General features: G+C 42.2%; 1 pseudogene; it reads right to left on the minus strand.

Annotated features, from left to right (window-relative positions):
• Nucleotides 1-8,381: 8,381 nt before the first annotated feature.
• On the minus strand, nucleotides 8,382-9,587 carry LOC100984350 (glyceraldehyde-3-phosphate dehydrogenase-like; annotated as a pseudogene).
• Between the last annotated feature and the right edge of the window lie 10,265 nt (nucleotides 9,588-19,852).

Here is a 19,852-nt window from a genome sequence, read left to right on the forward strand (position 1 = left end):
CCGCACCCCTACACTGCCGTGTCCTGACGACAGTAACTTACCATGTCATCTCTCTGTCCCCAGTGACTGATACAAAATAGACACATGGGCTGATGGAGGGATGGATGGATGGAAGGATGAAACACAAGTAAACTCATCTGTTAGAATGGAGAGAGGAAGGGATAGACAGTCAGGGAGCAAAATGCTTTGAATGACAAAGTAAGAAAGAATTCACAGATGACTTTTCAAGGTGTCCATGAACCTGAAGAAGCTAGATCATCATAAAGAGATCCAGGAGAAAGAGAAGGCACACGGAGTGTATGGAGCTGAGAATGAACTCATTTGTGTGATATGAAGAGTGAGTGGGGTTGTGAGAGGCCTACAAGCAGGGAAATGGAAAGGCTGATGAAAGTGAAGCCCAGCTGCCAAGGTTATAAAGGGACTGGGAATTAAATCCAAAACCTGAAATGGTGCAAGGCCCAGAGCATTTTTATACTATAAGAAAAAGAAAATTTGTTTTAAAAATTAAATTCAGAAGAGAATCTCACACTCTTAGGCAACTCAAGTGAGGATCACCCAACATCTCTGGCTACATGTTCTTCTTGAGACATCAAGAGACTCTGGTGGCAATTTGGAGGGATTTTTTTTCCTTTTTTTTTTTTTTTTTAATCATGGACCAAGATGCCACCCAAGTCTAATGAGCAGGGAATGGAGTCGGTGATCTGAGGCATGAAAGAGGTTCATTATGAGGAAGTGAAGGGGGAAGGCTAGATGAACAGAAGAAAGTGGCTTGGCCACTCTGTCCCCAAAAGCAGGGGGCACTGGGGTCAGTTGCAGACTCCAAAACAGTCAGTAATCTGTTCTGGAAACCTGAAGCTCCCTATTGAACAGCGGACTCTTTCCTCAAGAAATGGAAGAACCAGCACTAGCAAAGTCAGCCATTCTTCCTAAGCAGATACTGGTGACAGAGGTGTGGGCATGAGGTGGGCTGTGGGACTATTGTCATCCTAGCATGAACCCTGGCCACTGAGGTAGGAATATCCTTCTCATGAGCCCAGACCTAACTCCTTCCTGCATCAGCTGGAGTCTGTCAAATCCCTGGTGTAACCCTGAGCAGAGCAGTTCCATGGGCACATGGCCTGTGCCATCACCCAGGCCCTGTGCTTGGCTTAAGGGGCTGCCATGGGACCCCACATTTCATTTTGCACTGATCCCTGTAAAATACGCAGGCAGTCTTGATTATGAGAACTTCTTTCAGCAGCAGGCAAAACACCTGTTGCCTGACCTATGGTGGGTAAATGGAAAAGGCTCCCTGGTTCTTCCAGGGCAGATCAATGTCCTTGTGGAGTTCAGATTTTAGAGCTAAAGAAAGCTTCCTCAGGCATGGAGGGGCACACCTATAGCCCCAGCTACTAGGAGACTGAGGCAGGAGGATCACTTGAATCCAGGAGTTCAAGGCCAGACAAGACCTCATCTCTAAAATTTTTATTAAATTGAAGTTAAAGAAGGATCTAGAGACCTTTACTCCAGCTTTTAACCGTGGGCTCCTTTCCTTATTTCATTTTACCAATGAGGAAACTGAGGCCTGGGAAGCAAGATGACTTTCCCAATGTTCACCTAGACCACCATCTGTAATAGTGACCTAGCATTTGCTACCTTTAAGATGAAAAGGGGGGTGAAGGCATAGAACTAGAAGGTTGCCCTACCAACATATTTATGAAGGGATTTAAAAAAACTGGGATGGGAGACATTTGAAAGAGGGCAGAGGGCAGGTTTAACCAGAAGTCAGCTATCTAAGCCATTTGTCTGGCCCATACGGCCCAACCTCCCATGGGAACAACAGCTTGAGGAACGTGGGTGCTCCACGAACGGAGACAGGCAGATGTTTCACGATACAGAAATAAAAGTAGCTGGCTGTGAGAGGGACTAAGGAAAGGGGGAGAGGAGGGCAAAAAGAAACAAGTATTCTTTCATTTTAGAAACAGAATATTTCTACAAATGAGAGTGAGGGGTGCAAATCTTGAGTTCTCATTTCAATTTTGCCATCAAAGTCAAGCAAATCTCTTCAACTTCCTGGGTCTGTTTCCCTTCCTGCGAAATGAAGGTTATGGCTCATTTCTAAGGTCTGTTGCCAGTGACATTGGGCTGTAAAAAAGTAGGATGATTTGCATCCTCTGGCACCTGCACACTTCTGCAGCTAAACTTCATAATAACACAAGCCTCCATGTGCTTATTTGTTTGCATGAAGCTGAAGCCGCTTGAGAAAGTGGTTTCCCAGCACTTCCCTGGCTCTAGTGGCACCTGGCACCTCACTGGGAAAGGGGCATCATACCTCTCATAGGGTTGTCAAGGATCAAGAAGTGGGGCCAAAAAGTGTGGCCTATGCCCTCCCTCCCTGATATCTGCTGACCACTGAACTGCAGAACTTAGTGATGACTTAAATAAGGACTTTTGTCTTTACATTAAAATGTGGATGTTTCCCAAGTAGGTTTTAAAATTCTTAGAAAATCACTAGACATAAAAGTGGGCAGAGCCAATAGAGATAGTGCCTACTGAAGAGGAATCAGAAACCCAGAAAAGTCATGCCTTGCTCAAGTCCACTGCCAGTTAATGTCAAAGCTCTGCCCTGCACACTCCACGCACAGCACACCCTCAAAGGAGAAGCAGAACTAGTTCCTTCTTTCTTCCTGTTCTCAGGAAAGGGAGGCCATGCCTTCTCACTCCCTCATCACCCTGCCCCAGGAGCTGGAAATCCCAGAGGACAGAGGCCACATGCACAGCAACTGCCTCTCCTCCTTCTAGGCTCCCAGGAGCTATGACACAAGACTTTAGGATGCCCCTCAGCAGCCCCTTCTCTGCAGCACTGAGCACAACCACCTGGTAACCACCTTGCTTCCTAACATTCACACAAGCCCCTGAATCTTACAAGAGCCTTCGTGTTTGTCATTTGGTTTGATTTCCCCATACTTCATACCTGCATCTTTCCACTGCACAGATGAGAGCAAGATCAAGAATACCTATAGGGCTTGGTCTAGGCTGCAGCAACACTCAGCAGTGGCTGTGTCAGTCCAGTGAATCTCAGGCTATGAAGTCATGTCTGTGATTTCTACCAACTCTATTAACTTCAACACAGAAATCGGCAGAGCTCCTTCAGGTGAAACCTTGAGGTGACCCTCATTTCAGACATTAGCTAATGCTGCCCTTGACAAGAGGCCTGTCTAGCCAGATCCTTTTCCAGCCCCTTGACAAAGTGAATTAGCTTTTCCAAGGTTACACACTGTCCCTTCCCTCACCCAACAAAGCCAGGTACAGTGGACATTGCCTAATTTGCAGCAGTGGTGGGAACCCTGACTTATAGTTGCAAAGTCCTTGGCAGAGAATCTGCTTAACACTGAGCCTTTGTTGAATGTACCGTCTTGCCCTAGCATAACATGTGAAGCCTTGACATGAAGTTCACCCTGTCCACCTCTCACCACCTGCAGCCCCAGGGGCCAAATCCTTAAAGTCATACGTACAGTTGGCAAAATAATTCACCCCAAGCAGGTTGGGCAGGCAGGAAACAAAATCAGCCTTCACCTTCACCCTTAAATGGTGTTGGAATGTGTAAGCATCTCTACCTCTCTCATATCTGTCTCCCCAGCATTGAGAACTATGCCTGGAACATGTCCACTCAGCGGAGGGGTGAACTTCCCAGAGTCTCTGCTCTTAATGAGTCAAAGTCTTGGGGCCTGGGGAAGGCCAGCCATACACAGATGGTATCAGAACACCCAGGCAGAACCATTCCCTACCTCAGCCCTTGATGCTTTCAGAAAAGCATCTCAGTGGAGTGTCTTCAGTGAATAAAAAGACTGCATGGAACTGCTTCCAGTGATTCCCTAGTCTCCATGAACAGGAGTCTGTCAATTGCTTTACTTGTGTTGAACATCCTTCAAATATGTTCGTAAGAATGCCAGCTTGAACACCGCACATACACTGATACCATTTTCAAACTTCTTAAACAGAGGGAAACGTGGTATATGGAACAACTTGCCACCCACTTCACTGGCTTCCAAAGTTGAACATTCCTGGCTGCTAGAATAAGGCAGGGCACTGGCTGGATGCAGAGAGCACTGAGAAAAGTGGCCTGGATCTCACAGGAGCAGCTAGAAATTGAAACCCATTGGAATGTGCTTTGCATTAGCAGAAATGACCTTAAAACCACAGTCTGGCAGCAGAAAAACTGCTATCTACAGGGTACTTGCAGCTGTGATAGGGAGACAGAGAAGCAAGCACTAGGCAATTCATGCTGGAGACTGGCCAAGTGTGCTCCTCCCCTCCCACCAGGGGCAGAGAGGATGGAAATTATGTGATTGCCAAGGGCAGCTGAGAAAACAAGTCATGCCTGGGGTTTTGCTTTGTTAAGAGAGCTGAGTTGGGGGAATAAAGATCTGAGAGAAGCAGAAGAAGGCTGACTGTGAGTGGTGAAGACAGTGAAGGCCAGCAGCAGCCTTCCACACCTATTCCATTGTCATCTGATGGACAGCCAAGACAGGCACTTTTCCTGGCTCTTACTTATGATATTGTCTTCCCTATTTGGAGTAGTTGTGTGAAAGGTGGCCTGCCAGGAGCAGACAAAGCCTGATGCACCTTGCACTGCCCTTTGCCTCCATAATTCTGGGGGAGGAGAGGATTTTAGCCTTATGTGTTATACTTACTGTAATCCCCAAGAAAGAAAGGGGGTCCCTAATTGGTCCTAAAGAGTTCTCACCCTCTTTGCCCATTAAAATCACCCAGGGAGTTTCTACAAAATTACAGGTACTTAGGCTTCACTTCAACTAATTGCTCTCTGCATTTAAAAGACAAAGAGAAAAGTTCTCCAAGGTTAAGAAAATCTGTCGCTTAAACTAATCAAACCTCAAGAATTCCACGCTTAAACTAATCAAACCTCAAGGTACAGTTTCTTTAATTGGAATCTGGGCAGAGGCTCACACACATCAAAGTTAGAGATAGCTGGGCACAAAATCTCATGTCTATAATCCCAGCACTCTGGGAGGCCAAGGCAGGAGGATCACTTGGGTCTAAGATTTCAAGACCACCCTGGGCAACATAGGGAGACCCCATCTCTACAGAATTAAAAATTTGTTAAAAGCCTAGACAGCCATGGTGGTGCATACCTGTTGTCCTAGACACTCCTGGGACTGGGGTAGGAGAATCTCTTGGTCTGGGAAGTTGAGGATTGCGCCACTGCACACCAGTGCTCTGGGTGACAGAGCAAGACCCTGTCACTAAAAAACAAAAAACGAAAGCAGGTTAGAGAAAAAAAATCTCTCTCTAAATGAACACCCTCAGCACTGGCTTTTCCCATGATCTCTCTTGCTGCTTGCCACATTCTGTTCGCCATACAACAGCCTGAGAGATGTTTTAAGTAAACTCAAATCCTATGTCTCACCTATATAAAACCTTTCTGGGGCTTCCCATTCCATTTACTATAGACTCTAAACTGATCTCCAGCTCTCCTGGGCACCGCATGATCTGCTCATCCTTCCAACTCCTGTCTTCATCACTCTCTCTTTTACTCATGGTGTCCCAGCCAGATTGGCCTTCCTTCAATTCTGTAAACACGCAATACTTTCTTGCCTCTGGATCTTCACATTTATCATTCCCTTTACATAAAATGATGTTCCCCATCTTCTCATGGTTGGCTTTCTGTTGACATGTAGATCTCAGCTGAACTGTCACCGCCCCAGTGAGGTGAGACATCCCTGACCTTCCTCTCCCGAATAGGCTCTGCTTCACTCATCACATCACACTGTTTCTCTCCTCCTAGCTGTTAAAACTATCATAGAAAATAAAGTCCGTTTTAAAAACTAAATGAGATAATATATGTAAAGCACCTGAACATAGTAAAGGGCTCAATTAATATGTTAGAGCTCATATGTAGAGCTTTCTATGTGCAAGGAGATGTCCCATATGACCTCTTGGTCTAATCTCAACTGATTATTCCTTAAAATAAATATCTGGCTGAACTTGCTGGGTCAAGTGTGAAAGTTTAAAATATCTTGTCACATACTCACCAGATGTTTGTGTTAACTTACACTTCCACGAATAACATGCCTGTCTCTCCACATCTTCACCAACACTTGGTAACTTCAGTGAATCTAATATTTGCTAAACCACTCGTAGTTTTCAAACTGAGTTTAATGAAGGGATAATGTTCTTTGTAATGCAAGAGAAATCCCCAAGAAAAGAAAGCAGCTTGTTAAAAGTATGTCAGTTTACCTTTTTTCTTCTTAAACGTTGGAGTACGAAGAGCTCTTGATTGGCACAAAATTCCAATTTCATCAGAAAACTCAACTGGGGAAATATCTACTTTCAAGCTCACTTACATAGCTGTTGGAAAACTTACTTCCTCGAAGATTATTGGACTGAGAGACTCAGTTCTCATTTGACTGTTGGCTGCCCTCAGTTCATTACTATATTGTCCTCTTCAGCATGGCAGCTTGCTTCATCCAGCCCAATGAGAAAGAGGAAGTGTAAAAGAAGATGGAAGTCACGATCTTTTCTAACCTAATCATGGAAGTAACATTCCATCATTTTTGTCTGATTATACTGATTAAAAGCAAGTTACTAGGTTCAGCACACACACAAGGGAATGAATACCAGGAAGCAGAGATCACTGGACTCAACTTAGAGGCTGGCTACCATACCATCATTGTCAGACTCCAGAGGAAATGGTTGAGTGACATCTATCTGACCCCCCTCAAAAAATAATTGACAAACAGAGGATTCAGTAAGAAATTAAAAAGAGATTTTGCTAAAGCCTCCTCCTTTCTCACTTTGAAGGTCTTGCCTGGAAATACAGCCAAGCTGAGCTCATATAACCCAAAAGCTCTGGCCCTAGTTCTCCCTAATGGTGGAGGGGATGGCCCACTGTTCCTTACTTCTGAAAACTGGCTCTTCAAGTACACTTCAAACACCTGGGATCCTACTCATATCCGTGCTATAGATGAGAAGAAATTTGCTTCTCCTTGGCAAACAGCTTTGGCCTGGGCAATGATTCCAGCCTCTCATTAGTATGGGAAACGTTCTAGTATTTTCATTTTTGTGGTCATTGTTCTCTTCTATCTCCTTCTTTGTATTAGTCCACAAGCACTAACTTTCAAAAGCACTAAGACATTCTAGAGTCCTTGATTGTTCACTCATCCTTCCATTCCTTTATTCAATAAACATGTGTTAAGTTCCTATTATGTCATATGTGCAAATTCTTACGGTAATAAAAAGATGTAGACACTTTATTTAGTGAAACACTCAACAGTGTTTGAACATTTGCTCTGTACAAGGTGCTAAGGATCAATAAAGGAGTAGTCCAGTTTAAGACAACACAACAAAAACAAACTCTTCACTCCATTGGCTGTAACACCTTTTTACTGAGATCTTCATGGTTCAACTTCTTGAACACGTCTTGTTTTTAATAGTCACTCTCTTCACATTTTTCTTCTGTTCCTCAACACGCAGATGAATTGTGTGTTGGACTTTCCAGTTGAACTTTCAACCCAACTATTTGTGGAAATTGCTCTTACAAATTACTTACAATTTTGCCAAAACCAGTAATCAATTATTTTACTATTGCATTTGATGTGTCAGCAGCATCCAACGTAGTGGACCAAACTCTTCTTGAAACACTTTCTTCGCTTGACTTTTACAAGGCCATCTCCTCGTAATTTTTCTCCTTCCTGCCACCAACTCCTACTCAGCATATTTAGCTGGCCCCTCCTTCGCTGTTCAACTTCCACATGTTGATATGTGTATTCCAGGGTTCAGTCCAGAAACTTTCCCTATTATCCATGAATATTCTTACCCTAGCTTATTTAAACTACTCCTGTGCCTTTAAAACTTATTCTATGCTACTCATGTCCAAATTGACTGCTCTAGGACTCAAGCACAAGGGATGTAAGTATCCTAAAGTAACCCAGGAGTTTAATAAGCTGGCCAAGGAGAGGAATTTTCCTTTTCCCAGCATGGGGGGCTGTGCCTAGTACAGCTCCTTGTAGAATGGGTGGCTTTCTACTCTAAGAAAAATGAAGCCCTTTGCATGAGCCCCAAGGACTTCGGGTGCTGGGTAGTTGATTTTTCCAGATGATCTTGTGAACAGCTGGCACCTAAATCTAGACTGTTTCACACCAAAAGCCTGTGTGCTCCTCCATTGATAAAGCTGTGTCCTTGTGCTTAAAATGATAAAAAAAATTATAACAAGGGAGACTAATGCTCCCACACTGGAATGCAGACTCCCATTGTGAGCCCAGCATTTTCTGACCATTTATGCATCAGTATTAAATAGGAGGATGGAGAAATCATGCTGTCTATTCTTTTTCTGATCAGTAATCTTTGTGAGCTTTCCTAATACAGCATTTTTTTTTTCTGAGCACAGACAAGGCACTTTATTGATGGTACATGACAAGATGGAGTTCCCTAGGCCCATCCCTCTTCAGGGGGTCTGCGTGGAAACTGTGAGAAGGGGAGATTCTCAGTGTGGTGGGGGACTGAGTGTGGCAGGGACTCCCCAGCAGCTGAGGGCCTCTCTTTTCCTCTCATGCTCTCGCTGGGGCTGGTGGTCTAGAGGTCTTACTCCTTGGAGGCCATGTGAGCCATGAGGTTCACCACCCTGTTGCTGTAGCCAAATTCATTTTCATATCAGAAAATGAGCTTAACAAATGGTCATTGAGGGCAATGCCAGTTCCAGGATCCAAGGTAGAAGAGTGGGTGTCAGTGGTTAAGCTGGAGACAACCTGGTTCTCAGTGTAGCAAAGGATGCCCTTATGCGGACCCTCTGATGCCTGCTTCACCACCTTCTTGATGTTATCATATTTGGCAGGTTTTTCCAGATGGTAGGTCAGGTCCATGACCAACATGATGGTGGTAGGTACATGGAATGCCATGCCACTGAGTTTCCTGTGCAGCTTATTGATATATTCGCTTACAGCCTTGACAGTTCCAGGAGATGCAAAGATGATGTTCCTTTGAGCCCTGCATTTTTCTTGCCACATTTTCACAGAGGGGTCATCCACAGTCTTCTGGGTGGCAATGATAGCACTGACTCTGGTCATGAGTCCTTCCACCATATCAGAGTTGTCATGGATGATCTTGGTCAGAGTTGCTAAGCATTTGGTGGGAAGCATGTTTTAACATCATCAAGAAGCATTGCTGATAATCATGAGGCTGTTGTCATATTTCTCATGGTTCACGCCCATCACGAACATGGGGGTATCAGCAGAAAAGCCAGAGATAATGACCCTTTTAGCTCTCCACTATAGGTGAGCCACAGCCTTCTCCATGGTACTCCATGCCAGTGTACTCCATGATGTACTTAGTGCCAGCCTTGCCCTAATTGATTTTGGTGGGATCTAGCTTTTGGAAGATGGTGGTGGGATTTCTATTTACGAAAAGCTTCCTGTTCTCAGCCTTGATGGTGCCATGGAATTTGTCATAGGTGGAATCATACTGGAACATGTAGACCATGTAGTTGAGCTCAATGAAGGGGTCATTGATGGTGACAATATCCACTTTACCAGAGTTATAAGTACCCCTGGTGACCAGGTACCCATAGGGCCAAATCCATTGACTCTGGCCTTCACCTTTACCATGGTGTCTCAGGGATGTGGCTAGTGCTGCACAACAAGATGCGGCTGTCTGTCGAATGGGAGAAGCAGAAAGCTACAGCATATTATTTAACCCATAGTTATCATATTGAGAAATTCTTCACACACTCTGATGTCAATAGGTGGTGACTCAGGTGGGCATCACTTGACATAGCAGGCTGACATTCCCTGAGCATGTGGACAATTCAGTTGTCTCAGTGTCACTTGTTTAAAAGACAATCTTTTTCCCTATTGAATTTACTATTGTCAAAATCAATTGGCCATATGAATTTAGGCCATTAACTCGCACATAGGCAAAAATTCCCACAAAATAAATTATAGGCCTAAATTTAAGGGCTAAACTATACACTTCTTAGAAGAAAACATAGATTAACATATTCATGGTCTTGAATTGGCAAAAACCCAACTTTTCCTCGTTAAAAAATAGTTGAAAAATGAAACATGATCAAAACTAAAAATGTTGGCATTTAAAAGCCATCAATAAGAAAATGAAAAGATAAACCATAGACTGAGAAAAATAATTTCAAATCATATCTTTAATAAAGGACTTATATCCAGAATATAAGATATACTGACAACTAAGCAACAAAAAGATAAATAACCCAATTTTAAAATAGGCAAAATATTTATATAACAATTTCATCAAAAATATGTAGGAATGGCCAATAAAGTACATGAAAAGATGGTCAGTATCGTCAGTCAGCAGGGAAATGTGAATCAAAACTACAGTGTGACACCACTTCTTACCCACTAGAATGCTATAATAAAAAAGAACAGTAACAACTGGAGGAAGTGAAATAACAATGATGTGGAAAAATTGAAATACTCACGCATCGTTGATGGACATGCAGACATGTTGGAAACCAGTTTGGCAGTATCTTAAAATATTGAAGATAAATTTACCATATGACCTAGCACTTTCACTCCTATCTATCCAGAAGAAAAAAAAACCTGTGTCCACACAACACATGAATGTGAATATTCATAGCAACTTTATCCATAATTGTCCATAAAGTGGAAACACTCAAATATCTATCAACTGATAAATGAATAAACTAATGGGAGCTATCCATACAATTTAATAGGATTTGGCACATAAAAGGAATTAAATATTCATATGTGCTGCCACATACATGAACCATAAAAGTAAATTAGGCTTAATGAAATAAGACAGATACAAAAGACCACATATTACATGATTCCATTTATATAGTCTCCAGAAAAGGCAAATCTGTAGAGTCAGTAAGTCAATTAGGGGTTGCCTGGAGCTGGGGACTGGGAAAAAGTAGTGGTGGTTGATGAGCATGAGGGATTTCTTAGGAAAAATAAAAATGTTGCAAAACAGGATCATGGTGACGGCCACACAAGTCTAAAATTTTACTGAAAATAATTTAACTGCCCACTTAAAACAAGCAAATGTTATGTCAATTATACCTCAGTAAAGCTGTTTAAAAATAAAAGAAATTTAGTAGTGTGGCCCCCATCAGTCTTGCCCTTTGTTTAATTTCTCACTTTCTTTAGGGGTTTTCTTTATTGGTTCCACTCAGAGACTCCAAGAGACACTGGCTGAAATCTATCAGCCTCCAGAACTCTCAACAGCTGAGGGAATGTGCAGGTCCATCCTGAAGGTGATGGGGAATCTGTAAGGTGCACTCTAGCATGTGCTACAGAAGACAAAGTTGTGTGATGCACCTGGGTGGTTTCATATAGCACTTCACATGTCTCAGCAAGAACCAGGGCCTGTAGCTATCAGAGAACAAGCTGCTACATCTTGCAGCACAGGGCCAACCTTTTCTAGGCAAGTGGGTTTGAAGCATTGGTAGTCAGGTCCCAAGTAGCAGTTGAATGTCTACAACATGGGAGGAGGGCAAGACCTAGAGTGAGGCTTCAAAGCAAATCATTTGTAGAATATTACTTCCAGCAACTGCAGAAAGCACTCTTTTCAAGTGTTTATGGGATGTTCACCAACACAGACCATATGCTGCACCATAAAACAAGTCTCAATATATATGCAAGGATCAAAATCATACAGAGTATATGCTATGGCCACAACAGTATTTCATTAGAAGTTCAAAACAATAAGATATCTAGAAAATTCCCAATTTTAGAAAACAAGCAACATATTCTGTTGGTATGGCTTACTTGGGTCAAAGGCAAACTTACAAGAAAAAATTCAAAACATAAGTAACTGAATGATGATAACCCAATGCATCAAAATGTTGGCTACAGCTGACATAGTGCTTAGAGAGAAATTTACAACTTTAAATGCCTGTAGTGGAAATGAGCAAAGGACTAAAGTCAATTATATATGCTTTTATAATAAGAACCCTGAAAAAAAGGAGTAAAACAACCCCCAAGTTAATAAACATAAGCTGATAATAAAAATAAAGAAAATCATGAAATAGAAAAACGAACAAACAATAGAGACAATCAATGGTCAATCCTTCTGTACTCCATGCACAAAAATTCATTTCAGAATGATTTTATATTTAAATATATATCCAGAACCACAGAGATCTTAGAAGAATAAATAAGAAAATATAGGGATAAAATAAGAATTCTGAGGGAATAAAAATCAGAAAGTAGTTGCCTACCAGGTAGATTGGGGGTAGGGCAGGGAATTAGCTAATAACATTCAGAAAAGAACTTTCTGCAGTGACGAAAATGACCTATACATTTTTGGGTTGCTACTTACATGGACATATATAACTGTCAATGTTCATTGAACTGAACACTTGAGATCTGGGCCTGTTAATGAATATAAATTACACCTTTTTTTTAGATAGAGGAAAGTGTCTTGGAGAGCTTATGGTGGTGAAATTTGGGCAGTTCTCTGGCATAGGCTCAAGGAGCATTCACAGCATCTTCAGTTCAGAAATTTGCTGAGAATGGTTTTGTACCCAAAAATATGGGAAAAGTTCAAACATCTATGATAAGAGTCATTGGGGCATACAACCACAAATCCCCACTCTTGTGGTACAGTGTTACAGGCCAAAAAGAATGAGGGTTGTGACCAACTCGGTATACCACTGGAGGCTATATGAGCAAACAGGAAACTGTTCTCATGCAAGCAAGATATTGGAAAACTGACAAACTATGTCTGCTGCCAGAAGGGGTGCCAAGGGCAGTCATGCCCCTAGTGCAGTGTTCCTTGTGATTATCTGTAGGAACATCTGAAACCTGTTGTGCAAAGAAAGCAATTATGTGTATCTGGGATAAATCAAGGAGCTGACCAGCCATTACCTCTCCCTCCCTGTTTTTCTACCTAATAAATACAAAGGGCTGTAGAAGCTCAGGGCTGCCTTTGCTCACTAGAAGTAAAGAGCCCCCTGACCCTTTGTTTTAAAAAATATCCTTTTGTCTTTGTCTTCATTTCTGCATTCGTCCCCCCTCGTTCACCCCATAGCAACTGACAATGACAAGTGGTGCCTGGGACAGGGACATGAGCAAAGACGGTCTGCTGGAGCAGGAAAGTGAAACTGACAAGACGAACGAGAAACCCTGGGAAGAGTCTGCTGGCAGATATAATGTCAGTACCTTAAAGAGGTACTGGGATATAAGGTCAGTGCCCTAAAGAGGTACTGGGATATAAGGTCAGTGCCCTAAAGAGGTAATGGGAGTGGGATGTTTTCTGAATCAGGGTAACATGGGGCAGAATTTATCTATTGAGGAGCAACATTATGTGCAGTTGCTTAAAGTTTTACTTAAGCAATCTGGTGCTCAGGTTAGTTCTCAAATACTAAGATGCTGCAGGAGGTTATTATGCATAACCCATGGTTTCCACAGACAGGCACTCTTGATGTGGAAAATTGGGACAGAGCAGGAGAAGGATTAAAATGGGCTCATCAAAAAGGTCTTAAAGTTGATCCTTCTGTTTTCTCCACTTGGAGTTTAGTCCGTACTGTCCTCCTGCCATTATTTCTTTCTTATTCTGCTAGACAACAAGAGTCATGTTCTGAGTCTAAAAGTTTGAAAGAATCTTTTGTCTCCCACCCACAGCACCAATTGAAAATAAAAAACAGGAGGAGAAGGACAAAAATTGGCATATACCACCCACTTCAGTAGCGGAAAAACTGTACTGCCTCCTTTAGTAGCAGAAATAGAAACCCAATACAAAGAAATTTATGCTCTGCTGCTATAGCTGGAGAGCCCTTAGGACCTTGCACTTTTCCCATTTCTGTAAGGCCTGATCCAAATAATCCATAGCAGTTTATTCATGAACATACTCCACTAGAGTTTAAGGTGCTGAAGGAGTTGAAAGCTAGTGTGGTTAATAATGGAGTACAAAGCCCATTTATTTTAGGATTGCTAGAATCTATATTTGGCACCATAAGCCTTCCACCATTTGATGTAAAGCATTTGGCTCACACTTGTTTGTCTGCTAGTGCATATCTGGCATGGAATTTAAATTGGCAAGAACAGTGTGCAGACCAGGCTGGACAAAATTGTGCTGCTGGACATGGAAACATTACAGAGGATATGGGTTGAGTAATGGCCCTTTTTCAGACCTAGAACATCAAATGGCACTCCCAGATGCTGCTTATAAGCAGTGTGCCTTGGCTGCTAAACACACCTGGGCCACAGTTCCAGAGGAAGGGGTCCCAGTACAATCTTTTTTACATATCATGCAAGGATCGCAGGAGCCCTATGCACATTTTCTTGCAAGATTACAAGAGGCAGTGAAGTGGCAGGTTCCTCATACCATGGCTGCAGAAGGGCTAACCTTAACTCTAGCTTTATCACTCTATAATGATGGCTCAAGCAATGGCTAATTTAGTGATGGACAAATCTAAAAAAGGCCACGGGGCAAATCCTAAAATGGGAAAATGTTATAATTGTGGAAAAATCAGACATTTCAAAAAAGAATACTGTCAGACCTCTGGGCAGAAGGGATCTTATAATGCAGCTCCCCCACCCCCAACAGAAAAAAAATGTCGGGATTTGCCCTCAATGCAATAAAGAAAATCATTGGGCTAGTCAATGCTGCTCAAAATTTCATCAGAATGGTCCCCCCCTGTCGGGAAATAAGAAGGGGCCCTGGACCCAGGCCCCACAAACAATGAGGGCATTCCCAGTCCAGGCCACAACCCCATTTCAGGGATGGGTTTCTGGAGGAACATTGATTCCCTCTTCCCAGAAACACTCAGAAATGCATGCTTCAATCTCCCAGTCAGAGAGAGGGTTATGTTAGTTGGAGGAGACAAACCCACCAAGATTCCCACTGGTATTTGGGGACATTCGCCAACAGAACATATGGGATTAATTTTGGCCAAAAGCTGTCTTAACTTACAGGAAATTACTGTAGTCCCAGGAGTTGTTGACTCTGATTATGAAGGAGAAATTCAAGTAGTAGTAATGTCACAGGATCTTTGGGTTTTTGAACTGGGAGAATATATTGCTCAGATATTGCTTATTCCCTGTAAATTGCACCCTTCCCCATGAAAGGAAAAGCAAGGAAATCAAGGATTTGGGAGTACAGCTAGGATGGAAATTTATCTATCACAACCCATAGCATCTAATAGACCCACCTGTACAGTGCAAATTAAAAGAAAGAAGTTTTATGGGCTTACGGATATGAGAGCAGATGTGTCAGTAATATCTAAAAATAATTGGCCACCATCCTGGCCCTTACAATTAACTTCTACATCCCTAGTGGGAGTAGGAACAGCTCAAAGTGCTCAACAGAGTGCTGAGATTTTACCCTGTCTTGAACCAGATGGACAGTCATGTACTTTTCAACCCTATGTTGCAAATATAGCTGTTACTCTATGGAGTTGAGATTTACTTACAGCATGGGATATGAGATTTACAAATAAAACTATTGACAATCCAGGATTTAAAATGTTAAAGAAAATGAGATATCAGAGCTTAAAGGGCTTAAGAAAGTCCCTACAGGGAAACCTTGATCCTATATCTATAACTGGACAACCAGATAGAAAAGGGCTAGGTCGTCAGGATTTCTGATGGCTGTCATTGATATTTTTCCTCTACCCACTACTTTGCCACTAGAGTGGCTGACTGACAAACCTATATGGGTGGACCAATGGCCCCTAACTCAGGAGAAACTAACTCAACTCCATCAGCTAGTAAAAGAGCAATTGGATGTAGGACATATTGTAGAGTCAGTTAGCCCTTGGAATTGACCAGTATTTGTAATTCCAAAAAAGTCAGGAAAATGGCAATTGCTACATGATTTAAGAGCATTAATGCACAGATGAAACCAATGGGTGCATTACAGCAAGATCTGCAACCCTCAGCAGCCATTCCAAGGGACTGGCCTCTCAAAGTTATAGATCTTATAGGTTGTTTCTTTACTACACCCTTACATGAGAAGGATAAGCCTCGATTTGCCTTCTCTGTGCCTTCTATTAATCAAAGGGAGCCTGTCTCTTGTTATCAAAGGAGAGTTTTACCCCAAGGCATGCTTAACAGCCCTGCACTATGTCCATATTTTGTAGGGCAGGCATTAAAGGAGCCTCAAAATATGTTTCCTACTGCTTACATCATTCATTATATGGATGACATTCTTTTGGCCACTCCTACGGAACAGTTATTACACCAATTGTTCAGAGAAACAAAACAGGCTTTGATTAAATGGAATCTCAAAATAGCTCCAGAAAAGGTGCAAACAACTTCCCCATACCAGTACTTAGGCACTATTGTTACTAAAAGAAGTGTTCGACCTCAGAAAGTAGTTCTCCATAGGGACAGGTTGGAAACCTTGAACAATTTCCAACAATTGTTAGGGGATATTAATTGGCTGTGCCCAATGCTAGGTATTGCTACTTATCAACTCAAACACCTTTATCAGACCCTCCAAGGAGATTCTTCATTAGATTCTCCTCAGCATCTTACTAAGGAGGCAGAAGCTGAATCACAGCTTATAGAACAAATGCTTCAGCAGAGACATGCCTCCCAGCTACAGCCGCAAAAGCCTTTGCTTCTGTTTATTCTTCCTACCCCCCATTCTCCAACAGGACTTTTGGGCCAATTCATAGACAAGTCAATAATGGTAATAGAGTGGCTCTTTTTATCCAATCAGACAGTAAAATCTTTACAGGTTTATCCTTCTTTAATTACTCAACTTATAACCATTGGTAGGCATAGATCAAAAATGCTTATGGGATATGATCCAGACAAAATTATTGTTCCCTTAGATTCCCAACAACAGGTTGCAGCATGGGAAATGTTGACTGCATGGCAAGTTGCTCTTGTAGATTTTGTGGGAATAATAGACAACCACTATTCATCAGACAAAATTTTGCAATTTTATAAACTTCACCTTTTTATCCTCTCTGTGATTACTCATCACAGGCCTATTTCAGGAGGCCAGACTTATTTTACTGATGGCTCTTCCAAAGGCCCTGCAGCTATTTGTGGACGTAAGCATACTCAAGCAATAAAAACCCCTGGAGTTTCAGCTCAATGATCAGAATTAATAGCAGTTATTCAGGTTTTACAGCTCACTGCTTCAACTCCTACTGTCTGTGATTCAGCCTATGTTGTAAATGTAGCCAGTCGCATTGAGACTGCCACTATTAAAAGCACCTAGACCCAGAGCTGTTTAACTTGTTTCTAAGACTTCAGCAAGCTATTCACTTTCGTGCTGCTCCTTTTCATATTTCTCATATTCATTCTCACACACAAATTCCTTGACCACTATCTCTAGGTAATGATAGGGCAGGTAAACTGATTCTGTATTTCAACAAGCTCAAGCTTCTCATGCATTACTGCATCAAAACACTTTTGACCTTACTCAAATGTTTCATCTGCCTCACCGCCAGGCTCAAGCTATTGTGCAAGCCTGCCCCACTTGTCAGCATGTCCTTGGTGATATACCTGTAGAAGGATGTAACCTATGAGACAGCTTCAGATGAAATCAGGTAGATGGATGTTACACATATAGCAGCCTTTGGCAAACTTAGCTACGTTCATGTGACTATAGATACTTACTCTCATATGCTACATGCCACATGTCAAACAGGGGAAAGAGCTGGCCATGTCCAACCACATTGCTTGTCATCATTTGCCCATACGGGGGTGCCTAAACAAATAAAAACTGACAATGGACCTTGTTATGTTAGTCATGCTTTTCAAAATATTTTACAGTTATGGGCAATCACTCTTAAAACAGGAATTCCTTACAATCCCCAAGGACAAGGCATTATAGAGTGGGCACATCAAACATTACAATGTATGTTGAAAGACAAAAAGGGGGAGTAGGAGACCAGCTACCACCTCAAACAAAATTACATTTAGTCTTACTTACTTTAAATTTTTTGACTCCTGGTATGATAATAAGACTCCAGCAGAACAACACTGGCAAATATTAGAGGGAAAAAGGAAAGTTTACCCAAAGGTATTATGAAAATCCCTGGAAAAAGGACAATGGAAAGGCCCAGTGGATTTACTGACATGGGGATGAGGGTATGCTTGTGTTTTTACAGGAGATGGACAAACCATGTGGGTGCCCTCAAGGTGTGTGCAATCATGGAACGAGAGACTGGAGGGACCTATGGACCCCAACTATGGGTCTGGTTCTCCCAGTATGAGCCATGAGCCAGTTGAACCTGAATGCAAAGACAGAGCAAGGACCGACCAGGGTCACACAGACATCAACCCCCATAACATGAGAACAGATCAATAAAACCACACAGGAAGCTGAGAAAGTGCTGGAGCATCAGGATCAGGCAAAAACCCCTGACTGCATGTTTATGGCCATGCTAGCTATAATATCATGTGCAGTATGTTTTCCCTGTGTAGAGGCAAAGACATATTGGGCATAGGTTTCCAAACCTCCAGTAGTATGACCTGTACTCTGGAGTGACACTCCTCCAGAGATATATCATGATCAAGGGGCATGGGCACCAGGACCCCTAATTCCCCCTGACATAGAGCAATTAGACTCTCAGAACAATGGTATCAATTATACTGTTCCATTGCAGGGACTTCCTTTATGCATCACCCAGGATACATCACTCAACCACAGTTGCCTTACAATTCAATCCCAGGCATGGTTGAGTTACCATGGAAAATATATGTACCTATTAGGCCTCAGCTCTATTAATATTACTGGTGTAACTACTAATCACTCCTGGCCCAATTGCCCAAATTGTATTAATTACACAGAATGGGCTCCTTTTGATAATTCTAACCCCTCTCCTTGGACCCAGTGTCTTGGCCCCCCTAGCTAGACAACAGTCCACGCTAATGGGAGACATTATCGACTGGGATCCCCATGGTCATTTTGTTGGGAGAGATGAGCATCAGACTTCATGGCATGAACTTTGCTGGCACTGGTGGTGAAACTTTAACATCTCTTCACTACATCATATTGGGATTCAATCCCGATCTCTTGTGCAAATTGCTTGGCACCACTCAGGCTTTAGCCCACTTTTGCCTCAATGGCATTATCAAGGAAAGAGAGGTCCAATTCAGGAGTCGATATGGAAAGCAGCACTCCCATTTATGAATGGCAGCATTTGGGTTGGAACACTATTCAATAATAGTAACAGTGCTAAATGCAGTTTTAATGTTACCCTTATAGAAAATATTACCACTCAATTTACAATTTGTGTTTTTAATCCTTATGTTTCTCTAGCAGCAAGAGGACCAACTCCAGATGGACAATGCCCAATTGACTTGTGATTCCTGTCAACTGTATCACTGCCTTAATCATAACACAATACAAACACACAGAGTATATCCATCCTAATAATTCTAAGTCACATTCCTGGATTATGAGTTCCTGCAAATTTGTCTGAGCCTTGGGCGGCCACTCCCACTTTACATCTCATAAAATTCTTTTTTACCCAGCTTACTCATGCTCATAGAGCCTTAGGCATGATAATTTTTGCCATAGTCTCCTTAGTTACATTAATAACCTCTGTTGTGCTGTCCTCAGTATCAATGCACAGCTCCATTCAAACAGCTCAATATGTAGAAAACTGGACATGCACAGCTGACCAGGCAGGGATGCTTCAAAATAAAATTAACGCCGAGATACAAACAGAAGTGGCAATGTTAAAGACTACTGTTCTGTGGCTAGGAGAACAAGTACAAAGTTTGCAGTTGCAGCAGGAATTGTGTTGTCATTTTAACCATACTCATATTTGTGTGACCAATTTGGAATATAACAAAAGTGAATATCCATGGGACCTTGTAAAGGCGCATTTACAGGGAGCTTTCACATCCAATGATACTTTTGATAGTAATGATTTACAAAGTAAAATCCTTAA

This window comes from Pan paniscus, chromosome 1, assembly GCF_029289425.2.
Source record: "Pan paniscus chromosome 1, NHGRI_mPanPan1-v2.0_pri, whole genome shotgun sequence".
Lineage (NCBI taxonomy): Eukaryota > Metazoa > Chordata > Mammalia > Primates > Hominidae > Pan > Pan paniscus.